Source organism: Arabidopsis lyrata (genome assembly GCF_000004255.2).
Source record: "Arabidopsis lyrata subsp. lyrata unplaced genomic scaffold ARALYscaffold_2, whole genome shotgun sequence".
NCBI classification, from domain to species: domain Eukaryota; kingdom Viridiplantae; phylum Streptophyta; class Magnoliopsida; order Brassicales; family Brassicaceae; genus Arabidopsis; species Arabidopsis lyrata.
The window spans coordinates 12,233,689-12,249,894 of record NW_003302554.1 but is presented as its reverse complement, the minus strand read 5'-3'; the positions used below and the strand labels follow the sequence as shown (position 1 = coordinate 12,249,894).

Genomic DNA, 16,206 nt, shown 5'->3' with positions numbered 1-16,206 from the left:
TAAATCCGTATTGAAGCGGCGGATTAATGATATTTTAATCTTTTTATTATTGTTGATTCAAAAACCCATCCCGCCAAACCCATCCCGCCAAAAAACTCATTTATTTGATTAATGTTCTTATTTATGATATGATTCTGAATCATTGTCTAAATATTTTAATCGATGTAGAACGTTGAACACACATTTTCGTCAATTGGATAATATATGTCCGTTTTTAAAATTTCGAATCACAGTATATGCAGAAAAAAAATTGATTTTTTTTTTTTACTATGTATTATATGATGATTCAAAACAGTTAAAAACAAATCAAACAAAGATGATAGGAGAATCATAATTATAAATCTTAATCAAATCTTCTAAAAATCTAAATTATTAAATATGGAATATCCGGTGTATGAGTTGGGTTAAATATAACCCGACCCAACAAATTTTTTGTGAATGAATTTTTAAAATGGGTCGGATATCCGATATACCCGAAAGCTTTTTTACCCACCCGTCACAAAAAGTGCTGCGATTATACTAGTATAGGTTAGACTACATATCAAATTGGTTTTATTAACCAAAATAACAACCTCAATAAATGCATTTTGCACTTCTGAACGGTTGTGTCTCTTTATCGTAACTTTCTGTTAAAATATTAACGGTTATTTTTTCGGGTGTGTTTTTTATCGCAACTCTTCATTAAAATATTGACGGTTTTTTTTTCGGCTGTATCTTTTTATTGCAACTTTCCGTTAAAATATTGGTTGTTACTTTATTCGTTTGTGTCTTTTTATCGCAGCTTTCCGTTAAAATATAGACGGTTATTTTTTCTCGGTTGTGTCTTTTTATCGCAACTTTCCGTTAAAATGTTGACGGTTATTTTTTCTCGGTTGTGTGTTTTTATCGCAACTCTTCGTTAAAATATTGACGGTTACATTTTTCGTTGACAGTTATTTTTTCAGATTTGTCTTTTTATCATAACTTTTCGTAAAAATGTTGACATTTACTTTTTTTTGTTGTGTCTTTTTATCGCAACTTTTCGTCAAAATATTGACGGTTATTTTTTCTCGGTTGTGTTTTTTATCGCAACTTTTCGTTAAAATATCGATGGTTATTTTTTCTCGGTTATGTCTTTTTATCGCAACTCTTCGTTAAAATATTGACGGTTACTTTTTGTGTTGACGGTTATTTTTCTGGTTGTGTTTTTATATCTTTTTGGTTTTGACCCGCTAGAATTTTTCCTCTCTATATTATAACTCTTCGTTAGTTATTTTGTCACTTATAAATAATTTTATATTCACAAAAAAATGTTTCAAAAGTGTTTTTTAATCATAATTTTTTTTTTTACATTTTTATTCATAATTTTTTTTTAATATCTTTAGAAAATATTTACGATATAACTTTAAGACTAATACATAAATGTAATAAAATATATTTGTTGAAAATGAGTTCTCCCGCGATATCGCGGGGTTCATAACCTAGTATAAATAAAAAACAAGGGAATAAAAAACATGAGAGTTAATTTAATCTAAGGAGAAAATGTATTACTTACAATTAATCAAGTTGTCTTCGAATGCCCTTTTTCATGTACCAACGGTTCCTGAAAATTTACCAAGGACCTTAGTTTTTGTCTAGTTTGGACTTTCTTTTTAGGAGAATCCCGAAGGATATCTACAATAATATTTCCCCATCAATAATATGGTCAACTTGGAAAGAAAGATTTGACAAAGTCTTAAAAATGTGGATAGAGATCTTCAAGAAATTCTTAAAAAAAAAAGCTAAATCAGAGGCCAATATATTCATGGGATAGGACACAAGCCAAAGGCCATATATATATTGGATTAACAATACGCTATTCATTTATCGGGGAACTGGGTGTCATTGTTAAATTGATGTCTCTTGGAAAAAGTTTGAAGCTCGAATTATACGAAGAAGCCTCTCTCCACTATATTCCGAATTAGATGGCATTCATTTAAGCTATTCATTGTTCGATTGATCAACATAAGACGACAGTAGCATTTGCAACTGTTGCAAATTGCTGAAGGTGTTGTCCACACTAACAAACTCACATGCTTTCTCTTTATTTTTGGAGGTGTTCGCGAGGAGTAAGAAGATTTTTTTCTTATTTTTCCATCTCGTTTATTTCACATAGTATAATTTAATTTCACTACAAAATATATATATACATAGTTTACTTAGTTTTCTATATATTGTTGCCATATTACCATTTAGAATTCATGTTCCTATCGTCATATAATACCACTTTTTCATTCTTTTCGTCAAAACAACTTTATATTGAATTCGTGAAATCGAAAGACAATTGTTTTTCAAACAATGTTGGCGGATGTCAAGAACCAGAGTAGTAAATAAAATCATTATAACCAAATTTTGCTAAAGAATGAGTCGCTTCGTTACAAGTTCTTTTTACAAATAGAAACCGGATATCAGAAAATTTAGAAGCCCAAAAAATTTTAAAACTCTTGTAAAAACAAAAGCTTTCAAAATCAAAACCAATCACTCCCTATGTTTTGAAGCAAATTTGTTAGTAAAACATCATTTCTTGTGCTATGAACAATGTTGATGAGAGTTTCGCAATCCTTTTAAAAAAACTGATTTAAAACCATGAATCTAAATTTGTTGTGTAAAGAAGCCTTTAAAAACGCCTTAGTGAGAAAAAGGGCTCTCTCTCTTCTCTCTAAAAGTAGACCTTTTCAGATCCGGGTCAAGATCTGAAAAGGTCTACTTTTGCTTTATCGGAGCTTCGTCGAGTGAATCTCGATGTTACCGATGTCAGCATAGTTTCGATGGTTCCAAAGCTTCTTCAACGAAGCCCCATCAAGCTGGAGTTTGAAAGTAGATGGTTTAATTTCATAAGTCTTTTAAACACTAATTATGCGAGGACGAGTAGTTCCGAATATTCCGGTGGTTATGGCGTTTTCCATCATCATCAACAAAAATCAGTTCTCGGAGAAGAAGTAATTGGGTTGTGATATGCTTCCCAGTGGAAGTAATTAAGGGTTCATTTTTAAAGTTTCGTTTGCTGAATTTGTATCAATTGTGGCTTTGTGCTTTAAATTGGCTGTTTGCTTCTGTCATTTTAGTTTATGCTTTGGATCCGGGGAATTTGTTTTTCCGCCGGCTAACACTCCGGAGATTTCAACGTTTTCTCTGATATGTATACTGTCGTCTAGACTTAGTCAACACGACCCTCCGTTCGTGCTAGCTTTAAGATTATGGTATCAGAGCCAGATATCTCGAGAAGAACTACTACGAAAACTGCCAGAGTCATGGGTAACAAGCTATGAGAAGATACATCAAGCATCTCAAGCACCGATTCAGTCATCTGACGTAAGCTTTCACTCTAGAAGCGACGGAACCACGGAGATAAAATTTGAAAAGCCAAGTTCGTCTTTTCAAAAGAAACTCTTTACTCAATTCACCATCCAAATTGAAGAGCATGAGTTCTATGATCCCGTCAAAAAGAAAGATCTTCAACCAATCGCTTTTGGTCAGAATGGAACTGTCGTATATCCATTCAAAGATGAGAACGGACATTGCTACTTCGATGTCTGCTCATGCACCGCATGTTTGGAAGACTCTTATGAATCGGATGATGAAAAGCGAAGAAGACGGAGAAAAAAGAAGGATCCACTCTATAAACGCTACCTTGAAGGAGATCCTACAGTTGGTCCACTTGGTGATGACAACTACGACTTCATAGTCGAGTATTCAACAAAGAAGGAAGACGCAACTCAGCAACTCATGATGATAAGAACGGATTTTCCTCCACCAAAGGACTTTGTCAAAGACAATGTGCTGCATACACCAAAATTTGTTCCAAACAGCATCAACTCCTCTGGACCCGACGAATTAAGCCAAGCAGAAAAGGTTCTCAACTGGCAAACAGAAAATGCCTTTGTTCAAAATCAAGTACTGACATCCATTAGCCACAAGGTTGATCAAATGTCGGAGAACAACAATAGAAGATTCAACAGTCTGCAAGGAGCCATATCAGAGATTCAACAAAAACTCAGCAACTTGCACCAAGAAATGATGACTATGGCGAAACAAATGAAGGTTAATACATCTCAGTTCAGAAGTAAAGAAGCTGAACAAACCAATCTTAAATATCAACTCAAAGATCTTCAAAGAAGCCTAGAAAGTCTAGTCCAGAATCAGAGGCGAGTAAATATGTATAATCCTTTTGACTATATGACATCTGGATTACCCACATATCAAGAATCATATTCTCCAGGATTTCTGTCTGGATATCAAGATCCAAAACCAAAACAGCCTGTACCTGGATTCTTATCCTCGGATGAAGCCTTTACATCTCGGTTTGGTACAACCTCAATCAGCAATTTCAAAACAAAGGCGGCAAGAACTAAACCAAGGCGTCAAAAAGATTCTGAGTTTCCCATCAATCCATCCAAGAAGCCAAGCTTCACATCTTCATCAAGCCATGAGTCTGCTCAAGAAGAAAAAAAAGAGGATGTTGCAAAAGAAGAAGAAATTGCGATGATCGAGTTTTCGATGTCTAGTTTACTAGACAATCTTGCGAAAACATCTGATGATGAAAGACAAGAATTGCAAGTTCAATCAAAAGAGCAGCAGTCAGTACCAATTGTTACAATGACTCACATCTCAGCTCTTTCAGATTCAACCTCTTCCGTCGATGAATCAGAAACAGATAAATCTCTTCCAAATCAGTTTGCAATCGGAGATGAGTCACATATTCCAAAAGAAGAGCCGATCTATGAAGAAATTTCAAGTGACGAAGAGATGAGCTATGAAGCTCAGGGCGTACCAAAGAAACAATTTGCATCAAAGATAATGGTGTTCACATTCGATGACATTCCCTTTGAAAAATGGAATAGTCGTCTTGACGAGTTTCATGCGTGGATGACCTCCGAAGCAATCACTTCCCCAACAGAAGTGGTGATACAACAATTCACATCAAGACTGTCAGGCGCATTAAAAGAATGGTGGAATTCGCTTGGAGAATATCGGCAGCAGCAGGTGTATCAGACAACGATACCTCTACTTCTTGGAGAAATACATAGAGAATTCGTTGGCACCCCAAACCATTTGAAAGAACAACTACAAGAAGAATTCTACACAGCGAAGTGTTGTTCATTGAAGAAGAGAGATTTAGCAAAGCATTTCGAGCGACAAACTCGAAGGTATTATGCTCTCAATGGTCTAAACAATCCAAGCCTGAAGCAGGTGTATCTCTCATCCATTGACGACTATCTAAGTCAACAAACAAAGCTGTATATCAGAGATCAAGGGCAAACAATCGAAGAAATCTCGATTGGACAGATACAACAGCAGGTGTTCAGAACTCTTGACAAGCTTTGCAAGCAAAAAGAATTTTGGTCAGAATTCATGGACAAGTCAAAGCATCTTTCAAAGATATGTGCTCGCCCAGATCTGAACATCAAATGTTCGAAAAGAAAAAAATGTTCATGTGAAGATCGACGAAAAGACCGAAGAGGATCCAAGAAATCATTCTTGAAGTCGAAATATTTCAACAAGATTAAACGCAAGCGGTTCTTTAGGAAGAAGAAAAGCTTCGAAAAAACTTCAAGATGCTTTCTATGCAGAAAGACGGGGCATTTTGCAAAAGACTGTCCAAACAAGTCCAAAAAGAAGAAGCAGTATCTCATTCATTCGATATCCAAGATAGCTCCAGATCTTGATATTGATAACCACGATCTCGAGTCAATACTATCTTATGATAGTGACAAGAATGATGCTATATGCAGTTATTCGGATTATGACGAATCTTCAGAATCCTCATCCGAAGATGACAAAGACGATGATTGTTGTTTCAAGATTACCCAGATGCCTCAAGAAGATGAACTGCAGACACCACATCTACCAGTAACCATCTTCGATCCTTCCAAAAGAGAAAAGCCAGTGCACGCAATCGCATTCTTCGACACAGGAGCTCATACAACAATCATAAATCCAAAGATTCTCTCACGAGCCATGTGGATGCCTCATCAACAAGATTTCAGAGTAGCAAACGCTGGATCCCTGACGGTTAGGCTAAAATCAAAACCAATAACGATCGAGCTTTTCCCAGGATGCCAAGTTACTAAGGAAGTACTAGGTTCATCTGCACCTGGTAAAGACTTAATCCTTGGGTGGGATACTTATTCGGTACTAAAGAAGAAGTTCGGTATTTCTCTCGAACCAAGAGGCGTGAGATGGAAAAATCTCTACAAAGCCTTTACTACGATGCATCGCCTATTCTCAATCGAAGACTCAGTATCTGCAGAATTCAACAAAACTGAAGAAGAACTAAAGATGGCATCATGTGCAGATTCACACACAGAGTTCCTTCAAAAGTGTAATCACCCGCTATGGTTAAACTCAAGCTTCTTCGTATCCCTACCATTCAAAGAAGAGGTACACACAACACCAACAAAAGCAAGCCATGCAGGAATGCCTCCAACATTGTTGCAGAATGCAAATGAGGAATGCAATCAATTGATGGATCAAGGTATCATCTCAAGAACAAACTCTCCATGGGCATGCAAAGCGTTCTACGTTAATAATCGTGCAGAACAAGCAAGAGGAAAACTCAGATTAGTTATCGATTACAAGCCGTTCAACCAGTATCTGCAAGACGTCAAGTTTCCACTGCCAAATAAAAGAGCACTTCTCCAACATCTCCAAAGTGCAAAAATATTTTCAAAGTTTGATTTGAAGTCAGGATTTTGGCAACTCGGTGTTCATCCTGAAGAAAGATACAAGACTGCGTTTTGCCTTCCAAATAGACATCTTCAATGGAATGTCTTACCCTTTGGTCTCAAGACGGCGCCATCGCTATTTCAACAAGCAATGTTACGTATATTCGAGCCATTGTTACACACAGCTCTTATATACATTGATGACATACTCATCTTCTCGAAAAATGAAGAAGAGCATATTCAGGCGCTACAACAATTTCAAGACATCGTCAAGAAAAGCGGAATCATGCTATCAGCCAGAAAGATGATAATAGCCCAGCCCAACATTGATTTTCTTGGCATGCATATCAACGAAGGAAGTTTCACACCACAGGCCCATTTAGCTACAGAACTTCTAGATTTTCCTGATGAAAATCTCACAAGGCGACAAATTCAACAATTTCTTGGAGTAATCAATTATGTGGGAGACTTCATTCCACACCTTTCCAGAATGACAAGACCTCTACAGAAGATGTTGTCGAAAAACCCTCCTTTGTGGGCATCACGACAAACTGAAGCTATCAAAAGTCTAAAAGCAGAAGTGCAAAAGCTACCTCCTTTAAAGATTCCCTCCTCAGGCATGCGTATTCTACAGACAGACGCTAGCGATAAGTATTGGGGAGCAATACTGTTTGAAGAGATGGATGGAAAAAGACAAATCTGTGGATACAAGAGTGGTCGTTTCAAAGATTCAGAGCAACATTATCACTCAACGTTCAAGGAGATTTTAGCAGTCAAAAAGGCTATCGAAAGGTTTGAATTTCATCTAATAGGACACAAGTTTCGTATTGAAATGGATATGTCTTCGTTTCCCAAGATGTTACAGTTCAAGCAGAAGATGGTCCCGCATTAGCAGCTACTAAGATGGAGTGAGTGGTTCTCAAAGTACGATTTCGAGTCAGTCTATTTAAAGGGCACCAAGAACACTTTGGCAGACATGCTAAGTCGAAAACCAGTAAAACAAGAAACGCCCGACGAGATACACATGATGGCCAGTTCCTCCGAAACCAAGAAGAGCTACTATGACTTTGAGGCAGACGTACCCGAAGATGTTCATCAACTCATCAGCAGAAACAAGCTTCATGAGCTACTACGCACAAAGATCTTCTCATATCAATCTACCATCCTGACGAACTATGGAGTAAACTGTCATCACATTGCTCCAATGGGAATTCATCCTGACTATCCGTTTGCTCATCTTTACAGGATCGAAAATTCAAATATGCCAGAAGAAGTCCTCTGTTTCCTCTGGTATCTCTGTGCCGTCTACACGGTAGGAATTGCTTTCGACATCCAATGGCTGTACCATTACGTCAACACTGTTCAAGACAAAAGAGACAGCCTCTCAACGTTCCTAAGGTGGTTTTCACCGTTGACTGTCTGGAGTGGAAAACTACAAAGATCCGCAAATGCAACAAATCTAACATTCAAGAAGTTGAAGAAAGGTGGACTCAACCCATTCTTCAATCCACATTCAATCTACTTCTTTCATCGTCCCGTTAAGGTCAACCGCAAAACAAGCAAAATCCTCGCTCTTCCAACTCTCATTCATCACGGTGATTTTTCAAGAGGAGTTCGTCCAGATTTCAACCTTCAAGACAACGAAGCATACGAGAACTTTCAAACTCATGCATTTCACCTCAACAATGCAAGACAAACATTCCCCATTCCGTTCATACCCAACTGGGTTTATTATCCAGTCGACTATCAGATGCAACTTGATGAAGATTTGCAATATCACATGATGAAGCTCAACAAAGAAAGACCAAGCAGTCCAAAAGAAGATAAACAAGAAGAGACAACTCCTCAGGTGACTTCTCAAGACTACTGTGCCGATTACTTCAAAGACGCTCAATCCCCAGATGATGAAGTAAATGTTGAAGAAATCGAAAAGAAGTTCAAATTCTACATAAATGATCAACCAGGAGAAGATGCGCAAATGATCGAAAACTCGTATGAATGTCCAGGTGATCATTATGGATGCTGCGAAGAACATATGCTGGAGTTCGAAATGGATCATTAAGCGGTATGTTAAATATAAAATATAATATGATATGTTTAAAATCATGTAAAATAAATAATGATGTAAGCGATGATGTAATCGCTGATGTAATGATTATGTAAGCAATGATGTAAGCGATGATGTATCGCTGAGGTAAGCGCTTATGTCAGCGCCTTAAAAACCTCCTATAAATAAGTGTGTACCCCTTGTAAGAAATCAGAACTTGAAATATCATATAAAATTTCATAATAGCTTTCTCTCTCTAAATGTTTCTCTAACTTCTCTCTAAGTTTTCCAGACTTCCTACTTTCTTCATAAACCTTGTTTCTTTCTATTCTAAACACAGTCGCGATTCTGTATTGTTCTCTTAAGGTTAGCATAAGTGGTTCGTTTGAAGGTTTTAATAAACAGTGACAAAAAAAAACGCCTTACACCATACGCAGTGGCACACCTTTGCTAAGGATGTGACTATTTTAAAAATTAAAAATAATAGATTTGGAGGTATTTAGACAAAATATGGGTGTAAACTAATAACCGGATATAGACAAAATATAGATAGTCGATCTAATTTTTGGGACATTGATCTCCTCAAAGCGGTCTTTGACCAGGAAGATGTCGAGTTAATAAGTGCCCTACCGGTGGGTGCGCCAACCAAGGAGGACACCTTGGGTTGGCATTTTACAAAATCCGGCAAATATTCAGTTAAGTCGGGGTATCATACCGCACGGTTGGATAAGTTGGAAACCAACTCATCTTTCATTGGGCCAGATTTCAATAAGCTAAAGGCTCATACTTGGAAAGTACAGTGTCCACCTAGGATACGTCATTTTTTATGGCAAATCTTAACGGGTTGTGTACCGGTTACAGAGAACTTACGAAAAAGAGGAATTGATTGTGACACTGGTTGTGCCAGATGTGGTGCACTGGAGGAAACAGTCAATCACACACTCTTTCAGTGCCATCCTGCAAGACAGGTTTGGGCACTTTCTCAGATTCCTACGGTTACGGGGACTTTTCCCACAGATTCTATTTTTGCAAACTTGGATCATTTATTTTGGAGAATACCATCGGAGTTTGATTCCATAGCTTTTCCTTGGATTATTTGGTATATTTGGAAAGCACGGAATGAAAAATTGTTTGAAAATATGGATAACGATCCGTTAGAGGTTTTACGGTTAGCGGAAAGAGAGGCACAATTGTGGCACTCAGCTCAAGTGGAGCTTCATACTGAAACTCAGGCTTCAGTGGAATTTCCAAATCGGCCTCAAACGAGGGGGGTGTCCCTAGATTCGGATTTTACAGGATACCGTTGTTTTGTGGATGGATCCTGGAAAGACAGCGACAAGTTTTCCGGGATAGGGTGGTTTTGTACACCATCAAACGGTGAGCCATCAACAATGGGAGCTGCCAACCTCCGTAGAAGCCTATCTCCGCTACATGCCGAATTCGAGGCCCTTCTTTGGGCGATGAAGTGTATGATTGGTGCAGATAATCAAGAGGTAGCATTCCTTACAGACTGTTCTGACCTGGTGAAGATGGTGTCTTCCCCAACCGAATGGCCGGCCTTCTCAGTGTATCTGGAGGAATTTCAGAGCGACAAGGAAGAGTTCTCTACCTTCTCTTTATCTTTAATTTCTCGTTGTGCAAATGCAAAAGCGGATAATCTGGCACGAAAAATTCGTACGGAACCGCTTCATATCACTTATGTAAACAACATTCCACAAGAATGGCTCTTTTGAGTACTATTTAATTACAGATGAAAAAAAAAAAAAAAAAAAAAGGATGTGACTATTTTAAAAATGGAAAATAATAAATTTATCTTTTTCTCTCTCCTCTCTCTTTCTCCGCTAACCAAATCTCTCTCTTAAAAAAATTATAATAAATATATTGTTAACACACACCCACTCACATGTACCATTGTGGATGCTCTTAGTGTCCGCTTCTATATTTATACTATCACATATAAGATATTGCTATACTATCAATTTTTAATATTAACTTTTGTATCATCAAAATTCTTTATAATATATGTCACTAATGGAATTGTAAGCCATCTTCGCTTAGTTTTATGTGCGACGGAAATTTTAGACCAACATCTTTCTTTTTGTTTAAATTAATTAAAAGTTAGTCAACAAAGGCAACTTCGTATTAACTAACATGAGAAATAAAGTAGCTAGTGAAATTAACTTTGAGAAAAAAAAAAAAGGCTAGAGAACTTTACGTCTTTACTACTATTTGTACTTTGTACGCTAATTGCTCACTGTTATGAATAATTATAAGTATTATTTCTTCTGTTTCAAATTACATGTCGTTAAGATTTTTTCATACATATAAAAAATTCATTAAATTTTTTATTTTACCTTTTATTAATATATTTTTTTATTTTTTTTATTGACCAAAACGTTAAGACAGTAGAAATAAAAAAGAGATTCGAATTAAATGTCGTTAAGAGTTTAATGTCTAACCTAAACTTTAATATTATATTTTTATATATAATTTGTATCTTGTGGAATATATCAATAAGAGAGAGAAACATTTCTAAAATCTCTTTGTTTATAATATGTTATCAAAACGAAACCCTAGTCGACTGAACAAACGAAATTCTAACCACCTAAACTAAGAGAAATATCTCTTGAAAAGCTAGTCGATCGTGCCTCTCTTTTCTAACGTTTATCACACAGATAAGTTTTGACATATGCTTTATAATTATCGCCTAATGCTTTTGTTTATAACTGTTCATGCTTTAATTGATTATTCGTTGTGCTAATTCACTTATAGCAAGGAAATTTGTTTGCTACACTTATTACTATATCGTTTATGTTATCGAGTCATCATCATGGTCTGATTATGATTTATGAAATGCAAAATAGGTTGGGGGAGAAAGAACATAAGCCAAAATAAACAAGGAACCCTCATTTGTCTTTTCCACCATCCACTCACGTTTCAATGACACAGATATGTGTATTACACAAAGTGTCAAAGTCTCTATTCTTCTAATTATAAATAATACATGGTCTACTTTTATAATTAAGTTAATAGAGTAAGATTTCTTTTTGATAGAAAATTTGTAAAAAGAATCAAGTTAAAAAGTTTTGGGGGAATGGAATATAGAGAAAGGAAGACCATGTATTAAAATGTAAACCGCCATAAAAAGAATTTTCAAACTATAAGAGCAACACAAATAAAATCGGAGAACCGATGGAAAAAGAAGGGTTTTGTGCAACAAAATTTCTATCTTTACTCTCTATTTTTAAAAACTACAAATTAATTATACGGAATCAAAACTAATATGTAACGTAACCCTCTTTCTTTACCATCAAGTTTATAAATTTTGAAAAATAATATATCAAATAGAAACCTTCGCGACGAGGAGTTCAGTTCTACCTTTACAATTTTAAAACTCACATGTATGTGACCGTGAAAACGTTTACAATATACGTATATGAGTTATAGTGCGTATTTTTGACTTCATGTGATCAATCTGTATTTTTTAGAAATAGACGGTAAAGTTGCAAAAATTGACGAGTTTGAGAGTATTTTTGCACAAAACTCAAAAAAGAACCATATTTTGATTTTCAATAGCATTTTGAATAAATACTTGTACAGAAGTTACAGAAAATAAGTTGAAAATGAAGAAAAAGATAAGAGGAAGAAAAAATTCATCCGATGCAAATTCAAATTATTTAATCCACAATAATTAGATAAGATAAAACATGCATCATCTTTCTTCTTCCTCACTTTTCGATGTTTGGTATTTTTTTTTCCCCTTTTTGACCATTTCGTGCTTGATTTAACTTTTGTCTTGTTTGTCTTTTGTCCCTTTGATATTGCTGGTCCGAATCTGATGAAGGAAAATAATCAAGAAATTAGACTTTCCTCTCAGATCTTTCTAAAAACCAGCCAATAGTCGCTGGATCCTAACAGCTAATAAGTATATGATTGATTATATACCGGTTTCAGGTTGGGGTAGTCATCCTGCCCACGAACTGAAGAAATGAACAACATATATTAATTTCCTATTATATTTGGTAGTTACGAATCTCAAATAATCAAAAGCCATATACAAACTAATTTGGCTTAACTCATCAGGTACCAATTAGCCTGAACGTACCTGGTGCAACGGGGGAAGAATCCATAGTTGAGAAATAACTAAACAAGAAATTGAGAGAAGAGTGGATTCGTGAATGATAAGAAGCTTGGTTTTGTTTTATAGATGCTCTTCCCATATATATAGATATTAATTCTCTACTTCTTTTTACCCTCACATACGCCTCCGAATTGGTCAACCACACTTGTTTATTCATAAAATAGAAATTTCTGAGAAAGTGTACCTAGCCCATAGCTCTCGGCATTAGGTGAAAACCGAACAAACCGAACTGATCGAATCGATATTTTTGGTTTTCGGTTTCAGTTTGGATTGAGATGCAAACCAAACCATGAAATCTTCTTATATAAAACTTAGTTTTTAAAATTAGTAACTTATAGGATCATGACATGTGTCAAGTCTAACGATCATATTTTAACAAATGTAAAAAAATAAAAAAAAAATAAAAAGAAAATTATAGAATAAATTACAAATCCTAAAATTAAAAGGATTACAATTACATTTTTAAAAAGGTATATAGAAAATAAAATAATATAGTAAATTAATAATCCTAAAAATAAAAAAAAATTATAATTACCATTCTTTAAAAATATGTATTAAAAAGAAAATTATGCATAAAAAAAGCTAATTAGAGCATATAATCTTATTATATAACGGTAGATATCTCTTAGAAAGAGACAGATTTATTTGCATGTTTGAGATGATTTTGCTTTGAAGACGATGTAGTAGGATCCACTATAGAAGCTTCAAACCTCTATCCACTATAATCTGAATTAGATGGCCCTCATTTGAGTTATGCATTATTCGATTGATCAACAAAAGATGACAGTAGCATTTGCAGCAAAATTGTTCCGAATTGGTGAAGATGCATGTTGTTTATACTAACGAATTCACATCCTTTCTTTTAACTTTTTGAAGAGTTCGCGAGCAATAATTTTTCTTTTCTTTTCTTTTCTTATTTTTTCATCTCGTTTATTTCACACCACACATTTTAATTTCAAAACGAACATGTTAGCAAATAGTGGTAGACTATATCCATAAAATATTAGCTATGTAAACTTTGTATATCCGGTTTGAATTTTGAACCGTTTTAGTTAGAAAAGCTGTTGCCAAAAAATAATATAAATTTTATTTTATTTTTGTCAACACTTTAAATTAAACTCAAAAGAGTTGTTCATGAGGAATGTTGTTTATATATGTCATATGACGCGGTTCGGTACGAATTTTTCGTCCCAAATTATCTGGTTTACTATTTGCACAACAAAGGATTAAAGATAAAGAGAAGCTTGAAAATTCCTCCTTGTCGCTCTGAAATTCCTCCAAATACACTGAAAATACCGGCCATTCAGTTGGAGAAGACACCATCTTCACTAGATCTAAACAGTCTGTAAAAAAAACTACATCTTGGTTATTGGTACCAATCATACACTTCATCGTCCAAATAAGAGCTTCCACTTATGTATGTAATGGAAATAGACTTCTACAGATGTTTGTAGCTCCCATAATTGGCGAATCTTCATATCATATGTAAATAATTTTTACAATACATAAATTTTCTAAAAGTTATTGAATTCTAGTTCTTAAACTAATTTTTAATTGTTCTTTGATTATAAGATATGGCTAAGTCCGTTACATTCGATATTGTTGCCATTTAGAGACATACCCATTTTAGCTTCTAAATCACATCTTTCACAGCTTTAATTGGTTACCAAAAAGTAAGATACTACTATGATTTATAAAAAATAGTACCCTTATTATAGTGGATAAAAATTAATGGATCAATCCAAACCAACTGATCCAAACTAATCTAATTCATATATATAATGAGAAGCTAAACTGGAGTATCTATCTATATATACATTTTTGGATGACTTTTAGCAAATAAATCCTGGAGTTGGAATGTATTTACGGATGAATGCCATTGGCATTAATTATTTAAATTTGAAAAATATTAATTAAAGATATTACCAACACGATTTCGAGAATCATAAATTCATATCTTCCTTAATTTTCTGAGTCATTAATGTGATAATCTTTAGGAAATATTTCTCTGTAAAAAAAAAAATCCACATTAATGAAGACATTAAAATCGACACTAACAATTAAATTATTTAGATATTCAATTATTTTAAGATTCTTATATCTTATTTGATATTTTTTTAATATCTCATTCTTTAATTACTGCGTTTAGAATTTATTGGTTGTTACCTATTTTTTGGTGAAATTTATTGGTTGTTACTTAATAAGTAATTATGGTGCGTTTATTTTAGTTAATATCTAATTTAAAGGATTTGTTTTCTTTTATTATTAATAAACGAATAACATGTATAGAAATAAAAGATTTTTCTTGCGACTCCATAATAAAAATATTAAACTCTTATTTTCTACATTTCTTACACATAATATCCTCTTATTCAATAACAAAAATATATATTGCATATTTTTAAAAATATTTATAATATTTAAATTATATAAAAAGTTTGTAATATTAATATTTTTCAACTCTATACAAATTTAATATATATGTATATATATCTTATGGGAACCATTTAAAAGAAATTTTTAAATTGACTTGAATTATATAGCTTTTAAATAAAAGTATTATTAAAAAGAAAATAACTAAATGATGTTTAATTTCACGAGACGGGTAATATGATGGGATGGGTTTGGGTTGATATTTATAAAAGATAGTATACCACGGGTGAAATCCTAAAATTAACAATCAAAATAATCTATCAAACAAATTACATTTTGATTTTTTTAAGAAAATATAGCCCCGCGGTGTACCGCGGGTTAAAATCTAGTATGTATACATTTTTGGAGTATCTTTAGCAAATAAATCCTGCAGTTCCACCTTATTTACGAGTCCATGCCATTGACATTTATTATTTAGTTTTACAAAATTTAAATAAAAGATAATAACCAAACGATATCTTGTCTAATTTGTTTCTAAAAATCTCTACACAATCTTTCCATATATCTTCAAAAAAAACTTCCGTGAATTTTACTCCACAAAATATGCATAAAACCAATTTATAGAAAATATTTATATTAACATTTTGCATAACAATAAAATTACTAATTTATAATTATAAAAATATTCACATAGAAAAATTATATAATTTATATGATAAATTTAAAATATATATTAGTAGTATAAATTTAAAATCATTCAAGGAACAGTATACCACGGGTAAGATCCTAAAATTATTGGCTTTTATAACAATAATAATTTATTATCTTGGATTTTATAACACTACTAATTTAGCTAATGGAATAATATAGACGGGTTTATATGGGATGACGGGTTTGGGTCGATATTAATAAAGAACGGTATATCACGGATAAAATCCTAAAATTTAAAATCAAAATACAAT

The 16,206-nt window shown here is 33.9% G+C and overlaps 1 long non-coding RNA gene across 1 annotated transcript; it reads right to left on the bottom strand.

Annotated features, from left to right (window-relative positions):
* Positions 1–12,274: 12,274 nt before the first annotated feature.
* Positions 12,275–12,953, bottom strand: LOC110230710. Its single transcript, XR_002333889.1, has 3 exons — positions 12,836–12,953; positions 12,676–12,710; positions 12,275–12,565 (listed from the first exon to the last, which is right to left on the bottom strand). It is a non-coding gene; the product is annotated as an uncharacterized LOC110230710 (long non-coding RNA).
* Between the last annotated feature and the right edge of the window lie 3,253 nt (positions 12,954–16,206).